We start from the raw sequence: 21,732 nt of genomic DNA on the forward strand, positions 1-21,732 counted from the left end.
AATGTGCTACATACACACGCATTCACAAATACTCTTTATAGCCATTAGAATTATACCGATAACAAGGTTGACAGTCACTTGTTCTTTGTTTTAAGATTGAAACGCTTTCTAATACCGCCACTGCAGAAGGAGACAAACTACTGCAGGAACACATCCAACCATAAAGAGTGTCATCTTGCTGCACTGTTTTCTAACTGTCATGCAGCGTCACTATCCAGGAATACAAACGTGCGGTCAATTTGCATGTGGTCCCTTCACCTAGATGGCAGCAACTAGAAAATTTAAAGTTAAAAACATATATGTGTGTGGGGGGGTGGGGGGTGGGGATGAGGGAGGGGACAGGAGAGATAGCTCAATGCTCTTCCAGAGGACTGAGTTTGGTTCTCAGTACTCAAGTCAGACTGCTCATAACTGCCTGTAACTTCTGATGCCCTCCACTAACTTATGGAAAAACCATCCCCCCAACCTGCACACACACACACACACACACACACACACACACAAATGCACCATGAGTGTATCAAGGGAATAAGGTAGTCACATTATTAAGACCAAATAGTAAAGTCTAAGTGGGGATGGTAGTGCACAGCTTCAATGCCAGCACTAGAGAGGCGAAGGCCAGCCTGATCTACATAGCAAGTTCCAGGACAGCTAGGACTACAGAGAGTGATGCTGTCTCAAAAACCAAACAACGACAACCACAAACAAACAAAAACAGAACAAAAAGTCTGAAAGAACCTTTGAGAAAGGTATGCAAACATGTTGAGTACAAAAAAGGCCCACTTCTTAGTGTCTGTTAAAGATGTCAGGGCAGCAGGCTCCATCATGGGACAGCATCTGTCTGTGGGTCTCACGCTCCTGGGTAATTACCATGTCAACACACAGCACTGCCTCTATTATCTCTTTAGGGGGCTCCAAAAATAGACTCCGTAAAGAGAGTAAAAGTACTGCTTCCACACAAAATTGAGAGTGGGAGCAATTAACACCTGTTAACCTGTCAGAGAAAACGTAAAACTTCCAAACTGATTAGACAAGACTTTGAAAGGATAAATTTATATAAAAAAAATTTAACTCTGGAGCCGGACATGGGCGCACATGCCTTTAATCCCAGCACTGGTGAGGCAGAGGCAGGTGGATCTCTGTGAGTTAAAGGTTAGGCTGGCCTACAGAGCTAGTTCCAGGACAGCCAGGGCTGTTAATCAGAGAAACCCTGTCTTGAAAACTATATCTATATATCTCACTGGAGTGTCTGAGCATCCTCACTAACAACATGAGAACATTCTGAGAGGTCGTCTTAGAGATTTTAGACAAACCTACTGCCTAATGTAAGTGAGATGAAGAAATAATCCATTCAGAGATACAAAAAAAGAAATAGGTTTCCAAGAATAGAAATGGTTTTGCGAAGATAAAAGTCCCTTGCGGTGCTTGCTTCTCAAGCGCTGCAGAGGAACTGGCTCTTAATGTTCCCTCTGCAGTATGTACTGCAGAAGCTGTCCTGCCATGAGAAGGTGATATCACACACAAGCTCCCATCAGAGAGGACAGCCATGTTCTTTCCCGGCAGTCCCCTGGAAGCCAGAGAAGCCTAAGATAGGGTCCTAGCATTTCTATTATCTCTAACTGCTAAATTACTACCTCTAAGAAGTTCTTTGAAAACCAGTACAATCTTTCGATTTGAGCAATATTTTTTACTCGAAAATAGGAAGTTTGCTGGCGTTGACTAACCAGGAAACAGAAGGCAACCTGTATGGCCCATGTGCAAAACTGTCACATGAGAAATCTTGTGTCACAGAGAATATGAATTCTATAGAAAATGAAGACATCAGGGACATTAGATTTTTCCACAGAAGGAATCTCTTGTTCCCCTCACATTCTGTCTTCTACCACAAGTCTTTCTCAAAACCATCTACTCCCAAGTTCATGATGAGGGCTTCCCAATGCTTTCCCTCCTGAGCTAGCTCACAGCAGTTTTGGATGTCCACGGGTCCTCTACTACACATAGACACACACACACACGCATGCACACACGCATGCACACACGCATGCACACGTGCACACACACACATGCACACACACGCGTGCACACATTTAGAAGACACAAAGTGGCAATGCAGATTCTACATGAACTAGCAGCAGTTGAAATGGTTGAGGAAATCTGGCTGATGAGGAATTCCTGAGGCAAGGGGCCTCACACGGGACAGCCACAAGAATCACCTGGAGCACTGGTTCTCAACCTTCCTAATGCTGTGACCCTTTAATACAGTTCTTCATGTTTTGGTGACCCCCAACCATAAAATTATTTGTTGCTACTTCTTAACTGTAATTTTGCTACTGTTATGAATCATAATGTAAATGTCTGTGTTTTCAGATTTTAGGCGACCTCCATGGAAGGGTTGTTCAATCCCCAAAAAGGGCCGTGCCCCTTGGTTGAGAACCACTGACTTAGAGGGTTTATTAACCTACAGACTTCAGACCTCAATTCTCAATCTTTCAATTCACATCACCTCACAGCACGTGTTTCTGACAGCTTACTTCTAAGAGCAGACTATTCTGGGACCCATCACAATGCCATCTTTCCTGCTTTGAGGTCTCATTCCACTATGTATGGAGGGTGGGAGACGAAGCAGGAGATAGAGCAGCCTCACGTCTCCTGGAGACTGGGGACTCTGCCTCTGGGTGGCCTTCCCCTTGTCATCTGATGCTATATACATTTACTAGGGTCACCAAAAGGGCAACTATAAGGACTAACTGTAATTATAATTTACCAGCCACCACCACTTTGTGTTTATTTCAGCAGAGCGGAAGCAGGAGCGAAGTGTGTCTAGTATGGGCAAGTCAGGACCTGCCTAGTTAACAAAACAAATGATCGGTCTAAAGCCAGAACAGTTAGAAGCACGTTGCAACAGTTCAGAGTTCTCCAAGAACTCTGTCCTAAAGGAAACAGGAGGAGGAAAATTGTGAGCTAGGATCTCCTCAGTCCTTTTGTTGTTATGGGAGGTCAGTGGGTTGTGCAGTTATCAGACCTGCTCATCCACTTCCTGCCTGGTTAGACAAAACAGATCACATCAAGCAGAACTTCATAAAACCAACTCTCGGTGATACATGCTCGCTAGTTTAACATACATTGTTTTTGTAAAGTAACCCTGTCTGTCCCCGATTAATAAAATAGCATGAGACACACAGAGAAAGACAGAACTGTGCTAATCCAGTGTGGAAAAGGATTTGCAGATGAGTTGTTCTCTTACAGTCTTGCACGGAAGCTCCTGAGCTCACGTCAACCCCCAGTTAAGAGGGAGAGTATGCTGAACAGGCAGAAGACACTGGACTCAATGCCAAAGCAGGGTCCATACCCAACCGTGTCAAATCCCTAAAGAGGGCACGTTCTAAAGGGCAGAACTGCTTGGGCGAATTTAGACTCTATTACCCAACCAGGGAGGAAAACTCCTCTAATTGTGGTGGGGAAGAGTCATCCTGTTCTGAAGAACAGCTTGCTTTTACTTGTACCCAATGTGGCCTGTACTTATGAAAAGGAGAGACTGACACCCATAGAGGGGATGCACAGGAAGACATCCTGTTGACAGGGAGGCTGCATCTACGACTGTCACCTGCAGCCAAAAAGCAAGGAGAGAGTCATGGCAGGGTCCTGCTCATACCTCCAGACAGGTGGCTTCTGGTACAGTCGGGTAGTAAATAAATACCTTTGGGCAGGTACCCAGCCCTCGTGCCTTGCCATAGTAGTCTCAGCAGAATAGTATCCATTAAAGCTTGCCTTTGCAGGAAGTTGAGGGGTACAAACAGGTTGCAAATGCCTTTTGCTCATTCTGGATCTGTGATACTCAGGGCCGTCCCTGAACAATTCCCTGTGGGGGCTGGGATAGGGCCCACAGTCAAATGTTAATCACCTGTGCAGCTACATACATGAAAATGTAAGCTGAGTGTGACACACGGAGGCTGGAAATACTTCCATGTCTGTTCACAGACTTTTCCTCTCAAAAGTCTGAAACTGCAGATAAGGGATTGAGGACCTGTATGAAGTTGTGGCACACTGAAGGTGTTTCTAATGCCACTCTGCCAACCACACTCAACCTGCTGTGAACCCCAAACCACAAGACCACCCCTGAAATCCTAACATTTCAAAGGGTCAAAAGCAGCCCCTCACCTTCCAGAAAGACCATTTGTTAGATCTTTTTTTAGTACTTTTATCTTCAAGTCTGTTAACAGGCCAGCAAACCACCACACACTTAAGCCCTCCATTATTTTGAGTGCTGTGGCGAACTCAAAACAGAACTGGAGAGAGCGCAAAGTGACTGCATTATAATCAACAGAAAAGGGACTAGATTATAATAAACCTCTCCCCTTCTAAAGAGATGGGTATCCAGGGGACATATTTTCCTATATAGGCGGTTAATATATGCTAAGTGCCGACATTTAAATCTGGGCCGATAGACTATCAAGAAAGGCTGGCAGAAGACACGAGACTCAGTACTCATTTGCACTAAAAGTCTGGGCTAACCCCACACCACCAGGCCCACAGCATCCCTTGACACATCTACAAAGCTGGGTGTCCACTGGGAACCGTTCCCAGTTCCCAAGTCATCTAAAGGATAGTTGGGTCTTAGTTGTGGCCTTGTTAAATCTCATAGACATCTGAGAGGCATTCAGATTTTTAAAAATCTTCCCCTAAATTATTGTATTAGGTGGGAGAGGGTGTTGGAAGAGTTCTCCAGAGCCTAGTGTGGACTCTAGAGAGTCAGTCATAGGGAACTGTGTTCTTACTCACATTGTCTCTCATAAACACGTACGCTGGAGCACTGCAAGTCCTCTACTAGAGAGGTGATCGTGTCTTACGGATACATCTACTTCTCCCTGCGCACAGAACCCTCAAGAAGAAAGAGTTCCATCATAGGATAATAGCACAGGGAAACTCAAGAGTTTACAGGGAACAAAACGTACTTCTCTCCCATAATAGCTGACATCAAACCTCTACTATATTTAACAACCAGAATGTGGGCTCCTCCTTTTACTTTCGCTCTGTGCTTGAGTAAGTGGAGTGTCTAGCTTAGTTCGCTTGCCAACAGCCACGTCTGTCTTGTTCTCCAACGGCGTCAGTGCAACACTCTCCACACTTTCAGCCCACTCGGCCCAGTACACCGCCGCCGTTGGTTTAGATGTAGGCAAGGGCCTTTTCTCCTACCTCTACAGTGACCCTTTGTGCTCCAGACAGCCCGCGGCTCTTCCAAACAAACCCCATAAGAGTAGGCATCTCCATTCTCTGCATTCATACAGTCAATTGTGCTGCGGCCCCTCCTTCCCAAGGCTCACTGCCTCCCTGCACCACGTGCTCCTTTTCAAGGCTATAAATCTTAATTCCCGCTGTTTATATCTTAGGCGTCTGAATATTTCACGGGACCCTGCAGCAAACGGTTCCCTCACATAGAATTTGTAGAGGGCTGACTTCTTGCCAAACATTCTGAGAAGGTTAACTTCTCCCCAGAGCTGTACAGTTAGAAAAAATCACAACTTGCTTAAGTTGCTAAAATGTGGGATTTTTTCAGCGTGTTTATCTCATATCTGTTATGCAAACTAAGTAGAAATCTTCATATTCTACTCATATTGCTTCATATTCTACTCTTCTTTAATATGTGGGACCTCAGGGCTGTCAAGGGTATCACAGAGTATAAGTCCAAATACACGCATGCAAGAATGCACACATGCAATGGGGGGAAAGTTTCACAGTGAACTTCATGCTACAGATATGACCAGATACTGAAAAAGAAAGCCTCAGGAAACATTACTATTTGAGACCTCACTCAGGGAGGAAACAAAATGACAGTTCATTCCAGAAACCTGAATGAGATGATTGGTTGTCACTTTAAAAGCAGATGGGCGCTCACATGAAGAGCGCTGGCCCCCAGCTTACGTTCTCGGTGCACTTCCCACATTGTTTTCCATCCCTTTTCAAAATAAAGACGCATGAACATCAGTCCACAAACAAACTCTCAATAAAGGTGAACAAGTGGGAGGGTAACAAAGCTCCAATTTCTGCTGAGCAGATATGGAGTGGGATATCACTAAACATGGTCAACACTTCCATCAGACCTGTGTCACATGTGGGAGCAGCAAGCAGGGATATGTCCTCTCTCCCTAAGGTGTCACTGGGAGCCAAACAGTATGCTGGAATGCTGCAGGCAACGCGATCCTGCTTTCCATCAAGTAGGACAGCACCCGGCAGCTACGCTGAATCATCCATGAATGATCCAAAGGCACGGACTGGGTCTCCTTTGAGTGAGCACATGCCTGATCCTCCACATAATGTAAGAAGTGGACTTTGTAAAAGGACGATTACACACTGTAGCAAAATACCAATTCACCTATACTTAGGTTTACATACCTATAGTCTATCATTCTGAAGAGATTTGGAAAGTTAAATAGCCATAAAAGGCTATATGACCAGTAAAGATGACCCATAGTAGAGGCCAGTACTTAAGTGTGCACAGTAATCACTTAGGGATCTGCTCAAACTGCAGACTCTGGTCCCAGTGTGAACTGGTCTACAGCCAGCAATTCTACTGGTATGAGGAGTCTCCAAAGACAATCTGACAACAGCTGTCTTAGGAGAGTACAGGCAGGTGTGCTGGAGTGTTTAGGCTCTTATCAGGAACTAAGACGATAAAACAGGGCGTGGGGTGCGTGCCTGCAATCCCTGCACACAGGAGGAAGAAGAAGCAGGAGAGTCAAAAGTTCAAAGTCACCTAGCCTAGGCTAGACACCAGACTTTTCTCAATAAAGAAGGGAGAGGGGAAGAATGACTTAAGAACCCTAAAGCTCTATGTCAGTGTCCTCCCAACTTCATCTTCCATCTCTTTTCACTCTGAGGTTCTCTGGCTGGGCTCACTTGACCCCAAAGCATATCTCCTCCTTCATGACTATTAACCATCAAGTGAGAAGTCTAATGCTCCAGCTGAGACCCAGGGCATAAAGAAGGGCCCTTCTAGTCCCCTCACTGATTAAACATCTCAAGGACAAAAGTCTTGTCCTGACTAGTTTCTGTCAACCTGGTACAAGTCAGAGTCATTTGGGAAGAGAGAACCTCAATCAAGAAAATGCTTGCCCCCACCAGATTGGCCCACATGCAAGCCTGTAGACATTTTTTTTTTTTGATTAATGATTGCTATGGGAGAGCCCAGACAACTGTGGGCAGTGGTACCCCTGGGCAGGTAGTCCTGGGTGCTATAAGAAAGCAGGCTGAGCTAGCCATAGGGAGCAAGTCAGTAAGCGTCCTCCATGACCTCTGCATTAGCTTTCGCAGGCCATTCCAGCACTGACTGCCCTTCAGGATGAACTACAAGGAGTAAGGAGACAAATCCTTTTGTTTTCCGTCCTAAGACAAGTCTCAAACCCCAGCCTTCCCTACAACTTGTTAATAAGGCTGATTATTACACACGTCTCCTAAGCTAAACATGTGGAGCTCATTCCCTTCACTGCCTGGTAACCTACACCATAAAATCCAAACCGGCGACATATACAGTCTGTTCAGCTTTAGAACCGCTTGCTGTGCCGTCTGCCCAGCGCGGGCACTGCCCGCCTTTCAACATCAGCTTCCATGTGTTTCACTATGAATTCAGCCACGGAGCTTTCCTGAGAGTTCTCAGCACACGATTCTTCATTCTGTACCAGAAATGCCCTACCCTACCTGGCCTGCATATGCCCTTGAAGACAAACTCCATTGTTTCCGAGAAGATGCCCTAGCCCCATGCCCAGCTCCGTTGGCAGGTGCAGATCAGTATAGCAACCGTTTACTCTTCCTCCGTTGTTCTGGGAGCTCTCTGCCAATGTGGCCCTGTCCTGGTCATTTGTGTGCGTTGTGTTGCAGTCATACAGTGAGTCCATAACAATGGACTGCTTTAGAGGGTGCAGCGCTGGTCCTAAGGCACACTTGGCATTGTGGGAAATAGGGATAAGGGTGTGTGTGGAGGGAGGGAGGAAGAGGGGGGGAGAGATAACTTCCTGTTCGTATCATGGGCCCTATAGATTGGTATTCTGGATGTAATGTTTCTAAACCGGGAGTAAACCGGAGAGCCAGCCACACAAACACCTTATATTTTGTGTGAGATTTTTTGGTTGTTTTTCTGATGTCATGTCTGAAACAAAGAGTTCAATAGTCATGGAGCAGAGGCTGAAAGTGAAAGATAATTCACCCTTAGAGACTAATCAATAAGGGACCGAGGGTAAATAAAACCACAGCAGAACATGTAACTGTGGCATGTTGAGCACTGTAAGCCAGACTGGTAATTAGGAAGGAAACCCACAGTGAGCAAATCACTGGCTGTGCCAGGGAATGGCTACAAGAAGCTCCACCGAGTTCCGGTGGCAAACAGACCTCTTCCTGGAATAGAGGTTAGGGTCCAACTGCAATGCCTAGAAAAGTAGGTGGGAAAGTCTAAGCACGGAGAGCCCCCCCAGGCGAACCCATTCATTACATTCCTGCCTGAAGGTGGAGCGAGGTGACCCACAGACAGCTCACCTTTAGTCTAGTGTTGACAACTCAGAAGAAACCACAGGCCCTAGCAAGCTCATCTCCAGATCATCAAGTCCTGTGGATACTCACAGGAAGGCCACACACAGCCTCCCCTCCTGGCCTGTCAGGGAGAACAGCTCTCCCCTCCCAGCCCTTCATTTATTACTCACTGGGTACCTACAACTTGTCAATTGTCCAGAACCTCCGGGAGGAAGACAGGAAACTCCCTACACCTCAGTGGAGTTTGCATCCTAGCAGGAAGGAGCAATTAGAATGCAGAATAAACCATCTACACAGGGTTACAAGACATGAACAGAAGCAGCTTTCCCAGGGAAAGCAGCAGAGAAGAGAGGACTCCCATGCGGAGGGGGATGCTGGCCACAGGGGAACCTTGCTGGGACTGCCCAGTGTGTATGAACAGTACTAATAGTCATCTAGCTGATGAAGACAGGCCTTTCCTCCCTCCCCTTACAGTGGTGGCTGGCTTGGTTTCCTTGACTCGGTATGACACAGCAAGGGGAACACAGGTATGCCCTATGGAGAAAGAGATGCCCAGGTTTTCTTTCAGCTCTGCCACTCAAAATAGCCAGAAGTCACCATCTCCATTTCACTAATAGTGACAAGATATCTATGGGCTAGGGAGACAGGTTCTATTGCCACCCTAGCCCTGTGGTGCTGTTAGAAGCTTTGAGGAGCTGCTGGCCTGTTGACGCTGCTTAGATTTAGACGGTGGTCACTGTACGCTGCTCATGCCTCAGACTCTGAAAGAACTGAGGAAAACGTCCTTTATGTCCAACGGTGCTGAATGTACTTCTAGAGAGAACAGAACTGTATCTCTTCAGGTGAACCCACGCTCGCTTCTCTCCCTAGCATTTATCCTGCACATGCAAAGCAACAACTTACCAGGTGGAGACTCAGAAGCTGTTGTAAGGGATCCTAATCCCAAGAGGAAAAAAACGGGGCTCTGAGGTCACTTCATCTAATACAACTCTGCAAATGACCAAACTGAGAGACAGAGAATCCCCTGTGCCAGGTCCCGGTGAAACTCAGGACAAATGGCTAACTGTGGTGCCTCTTTAACAAACCAACATACACACTGGCCTCCAGGCTCACTTGGTACTTAAGGCTCCTCTCTGCTCTTCCCACCCCTACCCCCTACCCTAAACCTCTCCAGCTCAGGGGCTTCAATTTCCTCCTCTCAGCTTCTCTTTCCTATATAAACCTGCCATTTCAGCCACGTTTTCTTGGTCCTGTGCTCTTTCTCTCCTGGTCCCTTCTTTTGCCCCCTCTCTCATCTCATCCCCTGTCTACTCTTCTGATGGACCTGTTCAGTCTGGATCTTTCCACGTGCTTTTGGTTGAACTCTCCCTTACATTGACAATAAAACCCTTTTTCTCAAACAAACCTAGGAGCAGCAATGTCCTCACTTTCATTCACTCTGACCACCAATGCACCAGACATAACTTTGATCCTTTATTTCCATCACCTACTGCTCCTGCTGAAATGGGGAGAGTGACTGACTTCACCCTGAGGCTTTCCCACAGATGCGGTGAGAGGTTCTAGCTTCCCATATCAAAGAGAAGAGTCCTGAGGAGCCCTGCTGACAGGGAATTTGATGGGAAAGCGTTCCCTGTAAGTATTTTCCCATTCTGCTCTAAGACCAATGGCCATTGACCTCTACAGGCCCAATATTATACAGCTTCTCTGGGAAGGATGCTTTCGGGAATTTGTTAAAGCAGGCTTCTTAACACAAACTTGGTGCCAGCCACAACTTTCATTCTAATCCTAACCAGCCAGACTGGACAACAGGAGGACCAGAAGAATCCGCAAACACTCAGGCAATTGCCATTTCCTTCCCTGACTGCTTTTCTTTATGGTTCCTAACCCTATCATAAGCGGATGATCTGTGGACTCGATGATTATGGTTTATCAGGTCCAGCAGGCTGAAGGTTCCCTGCAGGCAGACAGGCAAGTCCCTGGCCCAGGCCCTCCCTAATGAGCTCTTGGCCTCTCCAGCACCTGTACTGGGAGGGGCCCCCAAACGACTCAGGACACACTGGTCAGATAAAGGAGTGCATTTCACCTTCCAGCCAGGAGGCCACCGAGACTCTAACCACTTCATACTCGATAAGGATCTCAGGGAATGCTTTTTTACTTAATTCTCTGATCACATTCCTTCCCTCCCCAAAAATAAATAAGCTAAGCTAAATATAGATGTGTATAAGCACAACAAAATAGCAACTTAATTATCACTCGGGGAGGACCCAAGATTAGGCAACCACAAGAGGCTATGGAGAGGCAGGAGAGGTGGGCTGCTCCCCGCCTCACCCTCTCTTCTCTGCTTGATCTCATTGTGAGGCTCCCCCACCCCCATAACTGGGGACTGCTATGTGGAGCTTTGGCATCAAATCTCCTAGGCTCATGTAGCTCTCAGAATCAAGTTTTCATGGCGCTATTCCTAAGAAGGAACGTTTGCATCATCTCTGGGAACTCTCATTTCCAAACAGGAGGTGACACGGCCTTAGACCTGTGTCCTCTCCTTCTCCACGTCTGTCCTTTTCTCGGTGTGTCTCACACACTCATCCCCACCGGCTTTTGTCATCTTTTTAGCAGCTGAGTTTCTTTCTTTTGTAGAAGTCCGGAGCTCTCTAGGAACAGAACGACTCCAGTTACGCTGCAAGATTTCCCACCAACAAAGAATCAAGAAGCAGCCTAGTTAATTAAAACCGGCGACCACATTAAGCCATCTATTTTGTCACCCTGATGATAAATCAAATCTTCGAGAAACATCTTCACTTTGCCCAATGCTACAGAACTGCGTATACATTCGCTATAAAACAAACCAAGGAAAAATCAGAATAGAACTAAGAAAATGTCAGTCTAATAAAAGCTGACAAGCATAAGAAATACATTCCTCAGAAGCTAAAGAGGCAGCTGGCACTCATTCTGAAGTGCTAAAAGAACGAGAAGAGAAATTTTTAAGCAATGAGCAAGACAAGTGCTTAAATCATTTACTCAATGAGTTAGTTACTTAAATACAATACTAGACAGAACAAACCTATTGTAGACAAATCATTCGCTCATTTACCTCAGATCTCATTCTACTGAAAACCTCAACAACAACAAAGCGAGACCATGGAATAGAGTAGCATTCTAGACACGGTCACACCTGATTCCTTACAAAGCCAGACTTCCCTGAGTCGGAAGCTTACCTCCCGCTAACTGAGCTCTCAAACTCACACTGGCAAAGACCCCAAAGATCACATCCCTGGGATTCTGAAAGGCTGTTGCCCAGGAATTCATCACCACGTGCCTTCCAGTTCTGTGACAAGGGTTTCCAGTCACCGACTGGGGTCAGAAGAGGCTGTTTATAACTACATGTGATTCTCTGCCTGCAGCGGGCCACATGAGTAAGAGCAGTGAGTAAGACAGTTTACATCACTGAAAGCAGGCTGTGCTAGGTTGTTCTGCGGAAGCCACCGACTACACTTGAATCTGCCAAGTCCGCATTTTCACTTGGTCTGAAATTCCACTATTCGCTGCCTGAGGGGTGATGCCGCGTCATGGGTTTTTCCAGAAATGTCCACATGTTCTTACGTTTTCTAGAAGAAAAATCAATCCTTTGTTTCCAGGGAGCATGTCAATCAGCAGGTGGACTCTTAAGCCTTCTAATAACCATGGTGAACAAAGCGGCTGGCCTGTGTCTCAGCCATGAGGAAGCAGTTTTTGTACCACCTGATTACATCCCCTGATTAGCTGCGTGGATTCATCTCTGGTGATCACTGAAGAGAGGAGGCGCGACTGGATCCCAGGACCACTGGTGGGAATCTCCATCTGTACCTAGACAGTGGTTCTCAACCTCTGGGTCATGACCCCTTTGGGGGGTCTAATATCAGATACACTGCAATATCAGATACCTGTATTATGATTAATAACTAACAAAACTACAGTTATGAAGTAGCAACAAAATAATTTTATATGGCTGGGGGGGGGGTGTCACACTAACGTGAGGAACTGAATTAAAGGGTTGCAGTGTTAGGAAGGTTGAGAACCACTGGCCTAAATGATGGAATGGCTCCTGGGACCTGCCTACCCACTGCCCGCCCATCTGTACCCCCTCAGAATCAAACCAGGCCAGGTACAAGTAAAGCTCAAATATTTACTGAGGCGAGAGCGCTCCAAGTAGCCCTCTGCAGAATTCTGAGCTAATGGGGACATAATCCAAAGAGATCTGGAAAACAGCTGAGAACATGCACCGCTGCTGTGGCTCTAAAGTGAATGACCTCAGAGACCTGGGATCCTAGCTGGCCCACCTCTAGGTAAGCCCTCTGCACAATCACAAAGCTTACAGCATCGGTGAGGAGCCAACTCCATCTCTACCTGGCTCAGAAAAGGCTCTGTAAGTAGCTATCTCTGAAAAAGCTCTCGCAGGTGTAGACTCATAAAAATTTAAACAGGACACCTGGGATGAAATGTAGCCCATCAACAGATCCTCCATCCCTGAACAACACCGCATCACCAAGAAAGGTACCTTCTGCGAGCCAGGAATGGCGGCATCTCAGGCCAGCACAGAGTTCCTCTGGGCTGCGGTATTTACAGTCCTCATGGAACCCTTGCCACATTCAGCTGCAATCCTTGATTCCACCAAGTCTTTTTGAGTAGAAAAGCCAATTTTCATGAAAACAAGAGCAGTGGACACGCTTAAGAAAGCCAAGGTACCACCAGCTCCTGCTTCCTTTTCTCTTGCCTGATTAAATAAAAGGCCTTTTTCTTCCTCGGTTCCTGATATCGCTGGCACAGTATTCGGTTTCGCATGGGAGAGAAGAAGCTAACCCTGTCTTTTAAATTCCCTCTTCTTCCTTTGATATAGTTCGGCTAGTTGCTCCCCTCTGCCAGAATCAAATCTAATTCAAATGCACGTCGACGATGTACTTTTCAATGGGAAATAAAGAGATGACGATCAACTCAGATCTGACTATAGCTTTTGATACGTCACATTTTTGAGCCATTTCCATTCCTTTTAGAGCCTGGTTATCTTCACAACACTATCAGAATACCCATGGAAAGTAACCAGGACCATTAATAGAAGGCGTGGCACACAGTCATTGATTCCCGGCTTAGGGATACACTGCTAAACTAACAGTTTATGAATCATCAGATGAGACGGTCAAGAAACAAATATCACATGTTAATTACACCGAATATCTGCATGCATGAGTAACATACATGAGAAACGACAGCAAAACACAAAAGAATTATTTCCGTGGAATGTGTTCTGGGCTTTCATTCTGATCCTCCCAAAAAACGAAATTTATAAATTCAGTTAGTATAAGTTATGTAAGCCAAGTCCTGACAGGAAGTAAGGACCGCCATCTAACGATTTGAATATAAACCACGAGCCTTCTCTAAGTGCATGACCCATGGTATTTCAGCCAAGGACAGCCGGGACCTCCCTCTCCGCCAGTGAAAGATCACAAAAACAGGGACTCAACACACCACAGGAACGTTGTTGAATGTTCTGCCCAAAGCACTTATTTCTATCAGAGGACAATAGTCACAGAATTTAAGTGGTGGCCATTTTCATTAGACTTAAAAGATAACAAAAATAACCTTCCTGTGTTCCTTGGGAGATGAACACTATACATTTTTTCTAAGCCATCAAGACAGAGAAGAAAGCGAAAATAGATCAGGGTTCAGACCACAGCCCCTTTCAAGCTTGTCTACCAAACCTTTACACATAAGGAAGAAACAGGCCAGCTATCGCTAACCCTCAAAAGCATTTACAATGGAAACTCTTGGTATGTGCTAGAGTAACGCCGCTGATATGAAAACAGGATTACGACAAAATCAAACTCTACGCCTATGGATGCCAAACTCCCACATAACGAACTTACAGTGGTGTCTTTGTTCTTACCTGTCACTGTGCTCAAGAATCAAGACAAACAAGGAATGTGTGCTGCTGGAAAGTGCTGGGCTGGACTGGTGTGGATGGAAGTCTACCCGGGCAACCCTGGGGCTCCTTGTCCGGTCTTCTGCCTTCCTGGCTTTCAAAGCAGTGTCTACACACAACCTCTGCTGACACTCCGGGAACACCAGCAAGTTTTAACACATCTGAGAAAGCCTGCCAGCAGCTCGCTGCTTAGGCTGATGATTCACCTCAATGACAGCTAGACCAGAGTGCTTCTTGGTGGGAACAAGAGTTAAGTCAAGCTCCGCCCCATCCCCAGCTAAGGATAGAGTAACTCCACCCAGCTCTGCAATTAACTAGAATCCTCTCACCCAATGCCCTACAGTAAAGTTACCTGCAGTTGTTCTTAAAGTGTCTTTTCTCCAAATGACAGTCCTCTATGGATGGATGACGCCAGCATAGGATGTGAGCAGGGGTCATACTGTCTGCTTCCTGGTGCTGTCTGGCTTGCTTAGAACATTGGTTCTCTGGACAGGCGGGGCATTAGCCTTCCACCCTCCACTCTTTTCATTCACAGCTCAGGCAGTTTTTTTGTTCTGTTCTCTTTGCTGGGCCCCACACCAACTAGACTGAAAAGTCCAACTTCCTGTCTCTCAGAGAGCTTAAAGTGGCCACAGAAATAACAATCCGATGGTCACCATACTGAAAAGAAACAGTAGGCGAGATTGGCTCTTCCAGGGAAGATGAGCCTTGTCTACAAACCCACAATCCCAGTTTTCAGCCCCCCACCCTCATCTCACCCCCAGGTGCCCAGAGGTGAAGGAAGCTGAGGAGCTCAGTCCTGTTCACAGTGTAATATGCCTCCTGTCATTTGGGCAGCCTGCCCACCTATCTCTGGCTTGCCGCCTCTTGTGATAAAAGAATGGCCAGAAGCAACTTGTGGGTGAAGGGTTTCTCTTCCTTACACTTCCTGACCATTGTCCAACACTGAGGGAAGCAAGCCAGGAACTCAAAGCAGGAGCCTGGGACACAGGGGCTGAAGCAGAAGCCATGCAAATCCCTGTAAGTTAACACACCTAAACAAGCTGTGTAAGGCGCGTGTGTGCACACGTGTGGGCGTGTAACAGTGTGCCCCTGCACATAAATAATTCAGCTCCATCCTTCAGAAGCCACGTTAAAAAAAAAATCTGGGCATGTAGCATGTATGTGTAATCACTGTAGAGGTGGAAACAGACAAATTACTGGGGCTCACTGGCTAGCCAGACTAGTCCATGTGGAGGTCTCCAGCTCAGTGAGAGACCCTGTCTCAAAACAAAAACAAGGTAGGTAGCACAGGAAGAACAACACTGGAGGTTGTTCTCTGGCCTCCGCACAACTGTGTACACACCTGAACACATGTGCCTGCGCACACAAACGATAGAGCACCTGTACTTACAATATAATGCTACTTGTGATGGGCTGGACTGTAGTCTTCAGAAAGCATATGCTAAGGTCTTAATTAAGCCCAGAGCCTCAGAATATGACTACCCACAGATGGGATCTTTAAAGAGGTAAAAAAAAAGTTAAAATAAGGTCGGTAGGGTGGGTCCTAAACCCATATATATGACTGTGTCCTTATCAGAGGTAAAGTAGGACCCATATAGATAGGCAAGGGAAGATAGGACGGCCACTGCCAGCCAAGGAGAGACAGAAGTAACCAAGCCTACTTTCAAACACCTTGACTTTAAGACCTCTAGGTCTGCGGAACTGTGAAGGAAAAAAACTATGTGGCATCTGTGATGACAAACCTAGCGAATGAATATGCCAGGTAAGGGATGACGTGTGTCAAGGATTAATATAAAAATGCCACCCACGTGGACTTCTGATTCACACCCACGCACTTCGCTCCAGGATGCTCCATCTCTTCTTGCCCAGCAAGGATGTTTGGAAAGCTTGGTGGAAGAACTTCATTCTAGAAAAGGGTAAGACTTTTCCCTCCATTTCAGTCAAACATATCAAACAAGGGTCCTCAGGTCAATTGAGTCCTTCTGCGGAGTCCACTGAAACCAGCTTGTGCTGAGCCTGACCTGCAATGCAACTAACCAGTCATTAACAATCTCAGCACTAAATTAAGAAATGTTCAAAGATTTATATATATATATATATATATATACACACACACAGACACATATATGTGTATATATATAACATTTAACATGCACATATATGTATATGATTTATTTAGTTTTTAATTAGCAGTGGCCAGAAATCTACATCTACTTCTTTTTGACTACAGGATGCTATGAGGGCCCAACCACAATAGTGGAATCAAAGAACCATGTTCCTACTAACTAGGGTAACCTAGAACCACCCTAGCTGCCTGATCTCCCATGTTTTGTTTCCCCATTCTTGGTTTGCTTTGGGAGTGAGCGGCATCGTGTGCGCTGTAGGATGTTTAACAGCATCTTTGCCATGGGACAAGAATGACAGTACTGCCGTGCTTTAGCATGTCCCCAACGGAAGCTCAAGAGCACGTGCCAGGCTGAGAAAAATAAGGGCTCCAGATTTGATAAACAGGAAGGAGTTGGTGTCTTCAGGCTGATGATGCCTCAGTTTCACAACAGGGGCAGCATACAGTCAGCACCTGGAGCAAAGGAAGCAGTTCTTCTTGGCATGGCCCAGTGCCCTCCCTGATCAAGGAGAGACCACAGCAAGGACCCGGGAGAATGACCAGGGAAGGACCAGCCAGAGCCTTCATTCTTGCTTAACTCTTAGAGACATTTCCAGGCTGTCTGGTGGTGTAACAGTAAAACACAGGGAGCTCTTCCCAGCCACTGTGGAGGCTGAAGCAGTAGGATCACAAATTAAAGCCCTGTCTGAGATGCAGAGGGAACTCAATACTAGCCTAGGAGATTCTATCCAAAGATGGAGGGGGAGGGACAAGAAGGAGGCAGAGGATGTGCCCATCATGCACTTGGCCCTGGGATCAAACCTCAGTAACGCACATACAAAAATTATGATGTTTCCATAATTCTATATTATCTGAGTTTAAACGTACAGCTATGGTTGATTCCTGGGCAATTCTGATGTTATTACCAAACAACTGGATTGACATTGTTTATTATTCTTAGACAACTGGGTAATCTATAACCTGGGTCTTATAAATATTATTAAATTAAATCATTTTAAATGTGGGTTCTGAAGGATGAAAAAGAGGGCCTCATGCTTACAGGGCAGACGCTTACATATTTCATGAAATGACCTCAGCCCAGTGCCTATTATCAATGTGAAGAAGCAAACTATTACACACACACACACACACACACACACACACACACACACACAGATCTTACACATCTACCTTACACATCTAGGTCTTAAAAAATGGGTGACATTAGATCAGTATGTTCCAATGAAATAGAAGATGCATATTTGTAACTTATTATTTTGTATATGTGTGTGCATGCACGTGTGTGTGCACACATGTTATGTGCCAGGTACATGCAGGTGTCCATGGGGGCCAGAAGAGGAGACTAGACACCCTAGAACTGGAGATGCAGTCAGTACTAAGTCATCTCATGTGGCGGCTGGGAACTGAACCCAGGTCCTCAGCAGGAGCAGCAAGTGCTCTTAAACACTGAGTCATCTGTCTCGGCACCTGTCTCTAGAGCCACGGGAAAGGATAACTGAAGTTTAGGTGATATAGCCAAAAGGAATATGGATAGTTAAGCGTGACCTCAGTCTAAACAAGATCTTAAGAACATAAAATTTGAGTTTCTTAGTATTCCAAAAGATAGTTCAGGTTTTGAGTTTTTATTTGCTTTTAATCTTAAAAGGATCTGCCAACTAGCAAAATCTTCAGGGATTTTTTTTTTTTTTTTTTTGGTTTTTCGAGACAGGGTTTCTCTGTGGCTTTGGAGCCTGTCCTGGAACTAGCTCTTGTAGACCAGGCTGGTCTCGAACTCACAGAGATCAGCCTGCCTCTGCCTCCCGAGTGCTGGGATTAAAGGCGTGTGCCACCACCGCCCGGCAGGGATTTTTTTTTTTAACTCCCGAAAGTGCCACCTTGATTTATCTATTATATGCAGCCTCTAAGAATTATTAAAAAATATAAGCCATCATGGAATGTTTACCACATATCTCATTACAAACATAGCCAAAGGGGCTGGACAGAAAGACAAGGCGGTGAGCAATTTTATCTCCCAGGCTGCTTGGATTTATAGATAAACGGCTTGTACTTTATCGTTACATCTTATCTGCTATGATTAATTGATAAAAGCTATTTAAAAACTGGTGACGTGACTGGGTGCTGTCACTTCTTTAGGGATAAGTAACCAAATGCAGAGAACCCAGATGCTTGATGTAAAAGCCCTAGTTTCTCCCTGTCTTGCTCAAAATCAGCTACAGCAGAAGGGAAGCTGGAATACTTGGTGGGGGAGGATGAGGAAACGGAACCAAACAAGGATGAGAGCGTGCAGGCAAACCCCTTATGTAACACAGGCAGAGCCTGGCGGTCTGTATCACTGGCTCCCGAATTCCTTCACAAGTTCTTCAGACTCTCCTGTCTTGGTTCAGCTTTTAATTCCAATGTCTCACCAGAAACGACGATGTGTGTGTGGCTAAGGTCCTTTATAGGTTCCCGGGATCGTGTCCTGACGTGCTTATCACAGTATCAAAAAAGGACATGGTTTCACCCAGAGGAGGAAAGGGTCCCTGAGTTGTTCAAATACCATTCAATATGCCCAGATCTCTGCCCAAAGCACATGGTCCACACATCTGCACCCCCACCCCACCCTCCAAGCCTCTGTGGTGTGGCAGCTTACAGACAGCCCTTAGCTTGTGGAATGATTGCATTACTGATCTGGAGTTTTCAGGGCAATTATCCAGATATAAATCCAAACACGCTGGCCTCCATGATGTCCACTCAGCACGGGACCGGCTCCGGGTTTATTTTCACTTGAATGTCTAACAGACACAGGAGACTTCAATGGGGCTTAGGTTCCACCTCCCCGCTGCTCACCCCACCTCTGGGGCTATCAGCCATACTCTGTTCTTGTCTTTCTCTCACACACCTAGCCCTTCAGCTGAAAGGAACCCAACGTCCCAGTGAGCCCCCAACTACCTCCTCCTTTCCACACCTGATGCCACCACTCTGGTGTTGAAGACATATACACCCCCCATGTCCCCTCACCCCTGATTTCATACATCAGCCTCCTTATTGGCCTAGCACAGCAAACCACTCCCATCTCTGGCAATAAGGAGGCCACTTCGTACAACCTCAACCATAAAAATGCAAATTCCTTACAACAGTCCATGCCACCCTGAGGAGCCCTGCTTCTGCCCACTCCCTAAACCTCATTTCCACCACTCTCTCTCCCCAGTCCCACTGGCCCTGTTATCATCTAAACCACAAGGTGTCTAGTAAGTCTCTCATTTTTGAAGTGAGCTCAGTGACTCTTTCTGCGGACCGGAACATAAATAGGAAATGGATAAAATATGGAGCAAAGCATGTAAGTCTCCAGATTTGTTTACTTAGGATTCCCATTTCCAATGAAGAAACACAAAAACGAAATTTAGCTTAAAACATTTTGAGTTTCCACAAAGATATTCACATCTCTTTCCATGGCTGTAAAAAACTAGAAACTTCCAGCAGACATAACAAAATAAGATCCTGAACACTCAGAAAACAGAATGTCATACATATTATATGTTGGACTGAGTGACAATGTGGTGAGGGCAGTCACAGAAAAACCCACACCCCCTTCCAAAAGATAAACAGAAATAAGCTGTCCCGGTAGGCAGGGATGCTATGGTGATTGTTTCTTCGTTTGTTTTCAGACTTAAAAACTTGTGTAATTTTTCTTTTTCTTTTTTTTTTTTTTTTTTTTTTTTTTTTTTTTTGGTTTTTCGAGACAGGGTTTCTCTGTGGCTAATTTTTCCAACAAGAGGGGAAAACCCCTTCTTCTCTTTAACAAGAACAAGTAATGCTATAAATAATAGTTAACCTTCCAAGTCACCTCAGAAGGGATATTGGAATTTTAAAAGTGTCTACATAATGAGATATATATATAAAGTGTAATCACTGCCTTCATAAAGAAGTGGTCAAATCCACTTGTTTTCTTTTTACAAAAAAACTTAAATCGATGAAAAATTAATAATCCAGAGAAAAATGGACAAAGGGCTACCAGTGAGTCCTTTATAAAAGAGGAAATAAGAGTGCAAATTAAAGAGAGAAAGGTGATGGGTTCTCCTTTCCTGCTGGCAAAGTAAAGGGATTGATAACCAGGGTGATGGGCAAGCTCAAAAGGATGCTGCGCTCAACACCAGCTGGCACCCGATGCAACCAGCTGGAACCACTGGGAATTAGTGGGCAACTTCTCAGGGTCTACTCTGAAATGTCTCCCCAGGTTCATGTCTGAATGGACGCTCCCCAGATGGCGGTGCTATGTGGGAGTCTGTGGAGTCTGGCTGCTTTGGGAGCATATCACCAGGCCAGGCTTTGAAAATTAGTTAGACCCTCCTCTCGCTCCATCCTGCCTTTTCTGCTTCCTGGTCTGTGCTGTATGAAGGGTCTCCAAAACAAGCTCTCATGGCCCGGACCATCACCATGCTTTCTCTAGCAAAACGGATGAAAATGCAGGAACCCGTCAGCACCAATAGCCTATTCCTTAAGCTTGCTCTTTTAACTGGGGTGGGGAGGGGATGATACATACATGTGCCCCCTTGGCCATTGTTCCTCAGATGTCGTGTACCTAGGGTTTTGTTGTTGTTGTTTTGTTTTGTTTGGCACAGAGTCTCTTGCTGGCCTGAGCTAGCTAGTCAGTGGGTCCTAGGGATCCTCCTGTTGCCTTCACATGAGCACCAGAATTCCAAGTGCCACTGTCAACACAAAAACAGCTTTTGGTTTTTACGTGGGTTGAGGTTAGGGGCTGATACAAACTACGGTTGCAAGCACTTTACCAAATGAACTGTCTGCCTAGCCAGACACTGGGAATGTTCAAAGTCCCTCTGATCTAGTATTCAAGTCTAATAATTGTTTTTACAGAAACCACAGATGTATCAATAAACACCATGGATATTTTCAAGATAGGGCAGAGGTGGGAAGATGTCCTAGCTCCACTAATGGGTTTTGAAAAACACCCAAGCCATGTCATGTGCTGAAAAGTGGTACACAGACTGAGTCTCAGGAAAAAGAAAGAGAGAAATTTAAATAAAACGCTCAGAAAATCCAGGAGGATATCCGGATATCAACTCAAGAGCGCACTAGAATAAAAAAAAAAAAAGAGTCCATGGTTTAAGAGAAATGAGTCAGGATTTCTAACCTCAAA

General features: G+C 45.6%; 1 protein-coding gene across 9 annotated transcripts in view; it reads right to left on the minus strand.

Moving 5' to 3' along the window:
* Nedd4l (NEDD4 like E3 ubiquitin protein ligase) overlaps positions 1-21,732 on the minus strand; it is a 315,839-nt gene that overhangs the window by 147,728 nt on the left and 146,379 nt on the right. The window contains exon 1 of one of the 9 annotated variants that reach the window (XM_075968475.1): positions 14,432-14,686. The exons of 7 other annotated variants lie outside the window; for them this stretch is intronic. The gene's annotated coding sequence lies outside the window, so the exon portion shown is untranslated. Of the gene's footprint in view, positions 1-14,431; positions 14,687-21,732 lie in introns of those variants that run through there. One more of the 9 variants, XM_075968477.1, reaches the window with a different exon arrangement.

This window comes from Microtus pennsylvanicus, chromosome 4 (assembly GCF_037038515.1).
Source record: "Microtus pennsylvanicus isolate mMicPen1 chromosome 4, mMicPen1.hap1, whole genome shotgun sequence".
In the NCBI taxonomy this organism is placed as follows: domain Eukaryota; kingdom Metazoa; phylum Chordata; class Mammalia; order Rodentia; family Cricetidae; genus Microtus; species Microtus pennsylvanicus.